The sequence below is a fragment of the Lathyrus oleraceus genome, chromosome 1 (genome assembly GCF_024323335.1).
Source record: "Lathyrus oleraceus cultivar Zhongwan6 chromosome 1, CAAS_Psat_ZW6_1.0, whole genome shotgun sequence".
NCBI classification, from domain to species: domain Eukaryota; kingdom Viridiplantae; phylum Streptophyta; class Magnoliopsida; order Fabales; family Fabaceae; genus Lathyrus; species Lathyrus oleraceus.
The window spans coordinates 20,915,372-20,923,844 of NC_066579.1; positions in this window are offsets into that span (position 1 = coordinate 20,915,372).

The following is an 8,473-nucleotide window of genomic DNA, read 5'->3' on the forward strand; positions in this document are numbered from 1 at the left end:
GCATACTTGCCATAAACTCAGTCGACATTCCCAACGTCCTATGCATGGGGATTATAAAACTGGGCATGTATTTCCCATAAGTTCCCATGGTTGTTGGCATCGGCGTTTGGGGCTGGCGCGATGTCAGAATTGGCCCCGCATACACAGCCGAAACTGTGAGTATAGGGTTGGAACCAACATCGGTCGTGTGTGACGCAACTATGTCTCCCGCTGAAAACGTATCTTCGTGTGGTCGTGGTGACACCATTTTTCCATTGCGTAGTTGCATATAATGAACACCTCGCGTCCCACCAGGTGTGCTAATTTGTTTCTCGCCAATAATCTCTAACATTCATATCTAAGGTTTACTTGCAGAACCAGCTACAATGTCCAAGACTTGGTGTTGAGTATATGGTTATTTCGTTAGTAAAGTGTTTGGAATATTTAAGGGTAGTGAATGTAACATTTTACAAGTTAGAAAAAGTAATGCAGTAAAGGACAAAAGTCTGATGGAAATGAAAAAAAAAAAATAAAGACAATTTGGTAAGTTAAATGACTTGTAAGTATAAATGGAAGCAAAAGTACATTTTTGTAGGGAGATGACTCTTTTCTCGTAAACGCTTTGCTACTTCAAGTATACTCCTACTGCAATGCTAAAAATGTCACCCCTAAAATGATCATTACAATTTTCTTAAATACTAGTAGAAAATAATTGTTGGGAGGTTACGACCCATTCATGAGATGACATGTGTCGGAGCACTTCTCCCATGTTTGCAGGTAACTTCCCACGTTCAAATACCCATGATTAATTCCCATCATGGTGTGTCGACCTTCGACTTCGATAGGTTTCCCTATATGTCAAGCCCGTGCTCCGGTTTTCTGCCTCGTCGATCTAATCCTCTGACTATCCTTGTGGTCGACCAAGCTTTGCACTCATTGGGACGAAATTTGCCAGCTAACACCTACACCATAAGGTATTGTCCATTATTAAGTTAATTTTACTTTTCATGGCCTCTATAAAGATCAACCTGTTTGGAATAGGTTGGTTGATCTGGTCTTTCTCTCTCTTGTCAATTTGTGGCACTACACAATAGTGAAGGCTTCTTTGCTCGGTTCATCTCTCTCATGGAAAAATATAGAGGCTTAGGCTTCGTTTGAGAGTTTGGGGTGGAATGGAGGGGAGGAATTTTAAAAAAAATAATGATTTAATGAAAAACTAGAAAGATTTAGGTGGTTAGGGTTTTGGGGAATTTATTTTAATTCAAAAACCAAAATCCTCCTAATTTGAGGGAACTAAAAAATGTAATGAAAGAGGGATTAAGAGGGCTTATACAAAATTTTCAAATATAATTTATATTGTTATTGTATTTTAAAAATTAAAAAAATATATATATTAATAAGAAACACTCTTTTAGCATTCAATATAAAAATGTTTTTCAAAAAATGCTAAAACTTTCTCTATATTTAAAATAAGAAAATCTTTTTTCAAAGACCCTTTCCCTCTCCCTCTAAACTCCCTAAAAAGCCTTAATATTTTAACCCTTAATATTTTTTATTAAATGTATGAAGATCCAAAATTGACTTATAATCATTTCAATTACTTTTTTATATTTGAAATATATCAAAGACAAGTTGGTACTTGGTTGGTTTAACATGTGATAGACAGTGTTAACTCCACCCAAATATTTATGTATATTTGTTCACTATTACCGTTCCCCGGCTAACACACTAAACCTGATTTATAATTGTTTGGAAATTATGAACATTAATTGTCATGAGTATGTTCCAATATGACAAAATGAGCAATTGAGTTAATGGCAATAAATACATTGCAAATAGTCTCACATAGAAACTGGAGATAACATTCAAATCATTTATAAAGATCTTGAAACATTAAACTTACCAAAGGATCCAAAAATGATAAGGTGTCATATGAACATATGTTGTGGTCCCAAGCATTATGCCACATGTCACATCCAAACAACCCCTTGTCGGTGTAGCCACCGGCTCCGGCTCCGGGACTGGATCCGAGGGCCTAGGCATAGAGGTGCTAGTGGTGGCTTGTAGGTGGCACTTGAATACTTAGGCACGATGCATCAGAGCAATCAGGTTATTCGCTTGCAGCGTTAATGAGGTGGCGCTCCAGCGGTCGGCCATCGGTCGTCATGCTTCAAATTAATTCTAAGTATTGCTCCAGGATTTTGGTCATTTCTTATAGTTTGAATTTCAAATTCAAAATAGACAACACTTCGTGAAGTGGTGCATTGTATTATCAAAGGTGAACCATTGCAACATATGGAGAAAATCTGTTGTTTCATCAAGAATTGAAAACTTATGAAACAACACATGCATGGCCTATAAATACATGATTATGAATTCGAAAATCATTCACTCAAAATCGTACATCTTCTTCCATATTCCAGACATACTTCCTTGCATTCGAGTTTTTCATCAGTCTTGTGCAGACTCGATTAAGAGGCTGAATTATCCTGGGTATTCTTGCTTTCCAACTCTAAGACAACATAGAGAGTGCTTGAAATACTTTTAAGGAAAGTGACTCCATTCACGATTCAAACCTGGATCCATTCAATCTTTCTGAAATATCTAACAGTCTTAAAAGTATTTACACAATGGCTTATGACGTTGTAGTTTCAAGCATCAAAGTTATGAATTAGGATCTTGTCAAGTTAGATCGCTTTGATGGAACCAACTACACCAGATGTCAAGATAAGATGACATTCCTACTGACTACCCTAAAGTTTCACTATGTCATAGATCGTGACTTAACACCTATTCCTGAACCAACAAAAAATGACTCTGAAGAAGTCAAGAAGGAGTGCAAGAAACGTAAGGAGGACGAACTGCTATGTCGTGGACATATTCTGGATATGTTGTCTGATTGTCTCTACGACCTCTATACGGATAATTCTTCTGCAATAGAAATCTGGAAAGAACTCAAATTTAAATTCAAGGGTGTAAAGGAAGGTACGGAGAATTTTTAAATTTCAAAATATTTTGATTTTAAATTTATAGACTGGAAGTTCATTCTTCCCCAAGTGCATGAGTTGCAAGTCCTCGTGAATAAAATAAAAGTGGTGAAAGTATATATCCCTGGGACCTTTCAAGTCGGTTCAATAATTGCAAAATTTCCACCTTCATGGAAAGGCTACATAAAGAAGTTGTTGCACAATTCTGAGGACTTCTCTTTGGAGAGCGAGAAATCAGAATCTGCGGGTCTTTCTAAAGCCAATATTGTGACCACCAAAGGAAAGAAGAAATATGATGGCATGAAGAGTCATCTTGGACCAAAAAAGGAACATAACAAGTTCAAGAACTCTGGAGGTCATAAGGGTCCGGAAAGAGGATGTTTTGTTTGTGGAAAACCTAATTACTATGTTAGAGATTGTAGGCACAACAAGTCAAAAAACGAGATCAATGCAATTCATGCAAATGATGACATAATTTCTACAGTGAGCAAAATTATGGAAATCAAAGGCAAAGTTCAAGGTTGGTGGTATGATACATGTGCAACGGTGCATGTCTCTTATGACAAGCCTGCTTTTAAAACCTATTCTAAGACAAATGATGGACAAGAAGTACATATGGGAAATGAAGTACGATCTAAAGTTGTTGGAACCAAAACGGTCAAACTCAACTTCACTTCAGGAAAGAAAGTCACTCTTGTTAATGTGCTTCATGTCCCTGACATTAATAGAAATCTTGTTAGTGGGGGTTTATTGGGAAAATAGGGCATTAAATTTGTTTATGAATCGGGAAAACTTATATTGATATGTAATGGTGTATTTGTTGGAAAAGGATATTACGCTGAGGGAATAATCAAACTATGTACTATCGACAATATTATTAATGAAATTTCTAGTTCCGCTTACATGCTTGAACTTGTTTCTTTGTGGCACAATAGATTAGCACATTCTGGTATTAGTTCTATAAAGAGACTAATTAAATCTGGATTGATTTCAGGTAATATAAATGATTTAAAAAAATATGTATTATGTGTTAAATTAAAGATGATTAAGAAACCTTTCAAAAGTATTGAAAGAAATACAAATCTACTTGATCTTGCACACTCAGATTTGTGCAAATTTAATGGCATGTTACCCCGGGGGAAATAGATATTTTCTTACGTTCATCAACGATTCTTCTAGATACACACATATATATCTCTTAAAGCATAAATATGATGCTTTTAATGTCTTTAAGATTTATAAAGAAGAAGTAGAAAATTAATTAAGTAGAAGTATCAAAGTCCTTAGGAGTGATAGGGGCGGTGAATACTTTTCTACTGAATTCAATGCATTTTGTGAAGAACATGGCATAATACATGAATGTTCAGCACCTCGCTGTAAGACCCTAATTTTGACACTAAGATCCCTCATGGCATCATATCATTGCACATTGCATTTGCCTCAAGGATCATAGCATCTTGGCTCCTTACCCTTGGGTTGGGACTTGTGTGAGTTGGTTTGAGACCACCAAGTATGCTTGAATTGTATATTATTGCTTTTCTTATTTTGTTTACTAACCAAAAGCACAAAAATATGTCACTAACATCTTTTGTTTTGTAGCTTGAGCAATCATAAGATCCAAGGCTCCTAGAAGGCCCCTATGCTCAAAGAATGGCCAGATGAAGTTGAAAGCAAGCATGACAATGCTTCCCAAAGTTCTCATTCATCATATATGCCTCCAAAGTACCTCAATTTTTCAATTTTATCAAAGCAAACCAAAGGGCTTGAGGATTGTTTCCCAAGGAAACCTTAATTCATCTATGCATCAATTGTGCCTTCCTCATGAAGCAACCTCAACCCATGATCAAATGCAATCAAGGGAAGTTATTTCATTCATCATTTCATGCATATTTGAGCTTATTTGAGTGTCCTCAATCATCAATTCATCAAATTTTGAAGTTTGGACTTGAGAAGTTGATCAGTCAATTCATCTAACTATTTTAAAATCCACTGAGACCTAACTTTTAATTTGTTTGTCAAATGAAGATGACCCCAAGAGAAACAATGTTCCTAAGAAACATATTAACAAATTTCATGTTCATCAAAATTTGATTTGAAGCTCGGAAGGTCATCATCCATTTCAAAACATTATAGGTCATTTTGACTGAAACCCTAATTTTAGGTCAACTTCCCAAGGACCTAACTCACTCATTTTTCATGATTTTGAGGTGGGATCAAATGCATTGGAAATTTTAAGATGTATACTTAATTTGTTATGTTGAACAAATTTTCATAATCCTAAAATAAACATATGTGATAATGCAAAACATTATAGGTCACTTTGGACCAAAGTCATTGAAATGTGAAAAAGTCCAACTTCAAGTGCCCATAACTTTCTCATCAAAAATCCAAATGATTCAAAATTTAAGTCCAAATTGACTTTATTGAAAAGATATACAACTTTGATGTTGAATGTTTTGTCATTTGAGGCTTTCATCATTGAAACAGAAGGGCTTGAAGTTGGTCCATTTTGACAAAATTCTCATGCACATGTTTTGCACCTTGAACTTTATGACCAGTTTTCATTAATTTCCCAACTCCAAATGGATTTTTGTTCAACATAACAATTGTTCCTCATATCAAGACCTTTCCAACCATTACACACAAGGCCATGCTTCATTTTTGCAAGGTGCATTTTCGAAGAGGTGAAGATTTTGGTTCATTTATGCATAACACATCAAAACTCATGGCACAAGCTTGCACACTTCAACTTGCACGTCCAAAACACCTTAGTTATACTTCAGCATGCCAAATTAGATGCATTTGGGCCTCCCATGCGCCTGTACAGGCCCATGCATGGAGGCCCTCACTTCATGCACACATGAATTTCACCTTGCTTGCATCACAGTGTGCTATAAATAGAGATGCTCAGCTTCACTCCAATCCAACTTTAAGGCGCCTTACATGCTGCAGAAGTGAATTCCCACACCTCACCTAAAGGAATTTTGCATTTCATTTCAATTTTTCAGTTTCAATTTTCAACTTCCTTGGTTGATTATTGAACTCTAATTCCTTAGCCTAGCTCTATTCCCATCTCAAGAACACACTGCTATCAAGAATTGGGAAGGATCGTGCTTCATAGAGCTGCACTTCAAAGGTTGTTGTTCAAACTTTTTTCATTCGAATCTCACTGGATCTTGCTCATTTCTTGTGTTTGTTGGCTCCTCTAAAGTCCTCTCATAAGAGGCAATTGAATTGTGTACTTAATTTCATAAATCCATCAAGTTCAGTTTGAACTCCATAATTTTCTCTCTCTGATTTCTCTTTCTATGAGAGTCTATAGGAGAAATCAATGGCATATGGGTGATGTACATCACCCTAGCTTTCCAATGATATGAGGATCGTCCATTTTGGTTGAGATTTCATGACCTGCAACTTCCACCGAAGCTAGCATGTTCGCCGAAGAAGACGATGGTGTACACCACCGTCCCCGTTGCCAGATTTAATTTGGGCCATTGATGATGATTTCCAGATTGAATCATGGCCTTCCAATGTTATGACCATTTTAAATGTGTGGTGTTTCTCATTTGACCTTGGACCATGGTGAGCGTGCGCCTTACAGCCTTTGGATGTGCCATGTCATTTAATGAGATCAGATCTAACGCACCATGATTTTTCTATTTTCTGATTATTTATTTTATTTTATTTTATTTCAAAAATCCATATCTCTTTCATTTTAAATTCGAAAAATATGGGACCAATTGCGTTATTTCCCTTTTTAATTCTAGTTTCTGAAAATGATTTTTAATATTTTTTTTATTTTGCCATTTGATATTTTTTGTGAATTTTCTCTTTTCTGGTTATTTTTAATTCATTTTAAATAGTTTCCAATATTCAAAAAATGCAAAAATATTTTCTTAACATCTTTGAATGATGATGAATCTATGAAAAATATTCTCATCAATTTTCAAATTGATTTGAGACTTATTTGAGATTTTAGTTCAATTATGTTATTTTTTATTCATTTTTAATTGTTTAAAAATAGTTTCTGGTTTCAAAAAATGCTGAAAAATTTTGTCAAGCCTTGTTTGACTTTGTTGAACTTAGGATGATCCATTTGGACTTTTCCAAGTTGATTTGAAATGGATTTGAAGTTTGACTTTTATTTGTTTATTTTAATTCAAGTATTATTTTAATTCCAAAAAAAATACCAAAAATATTTTATTTGTTTCTTGACTTCTAAACTTCATCTTACTTCTGTTTACCATTGATTGACTTTGATTCTATTCATGTTTGATCAATGTGTGTTGGATATCTCATTTGAATTTCAATTCATGTACATTCTTATTCTTCTTCTTCTTCATCTTTTTTCTTTTTGATCAATGAGTTAAAGATTGGTGGTTAGCCTTGACATATGAGAGGCTTAATCTTCCTTGATTCAAATCTAATTCATCTTGATCAAAGATCAAGTGAATGGATTTGCATTGAGGATAGGTTGCTTCTTGGTCAAGCAAAAAACCTAAATCAATACAAGATCATTCTTCTTTTCTTTTGGCATGACAAGTTGTAGGAGCTTGGCTTACTAGTCATGGTTTCTAACTTGTGTTTGTTGCCTATATTTTTATTGACCGGCCTCAGATAGGTGTGACTACTACATTAGTCCATTTACGATTGCTTAACATAGCGCTAAATTGCCTTATGGCACACTAACACTAACTACTAATGATTAACTTTTAATTCAAGTCATTTAATTCTTGCAATTTACTTTAATGTAATTTAATATTCTTGTACATTATTTCATTTGCTTTTGCCCTTTGCTCACTTGAGCTCATGTTTATGTTAATGCAATTTGCCTTTTGCTCACTTGAGCACATTATTGTGTATATACTATTGTGCTTGTATTGTTTTGATTGTGTGAACCAAATGCAAATGGACAAAGGACTTAGATTTTAGGACCTTACCCATGCTAAATGGAGTCAAAGAGCAACTAGGCCTCATGCCTTTAGAATGCTATAAAAGAAGAAAAATGTCAAAGAGAGACTAGGCCTCGTGCCTTTAGAATGCTTAATCTTGAAGAAGACTTCGGAATGACCTAATTCTAAACTCACTCTTGTTCATTCTTTATATTGCATTGTAGAACTTTTTGATGTGTGTGTACTTATGTGCTAGGGATCCCAAACTTGCCAAGCAGAAGAACCATTGTCATGAGCATCCAAAGTGAGAGATACAAAAGCCAATTGGAAGATTCCTAGGAGCTTGATTGTTTGATAGGTTGCTTCAGTTATTTGCTTATTGCTTGCTAATTCCAAAGGAAAGGGAACAACTTGGATCATCACTATGATCTCAAGAAGGGAACTCCATTGTGGTTTTCTTTCTCTTCCTTTATCTTTGTATGTTTAGGACTTAGCCATTCTTCTTCTTCCATCCAGTCTAACCCAAGCCAAACTTGTGTGCAAACATTAACATTGTTTTCAAAAATTAGGAACCTAGGCACTATGCCTTTGATTTTTTTCAAACTCTTTTCATAA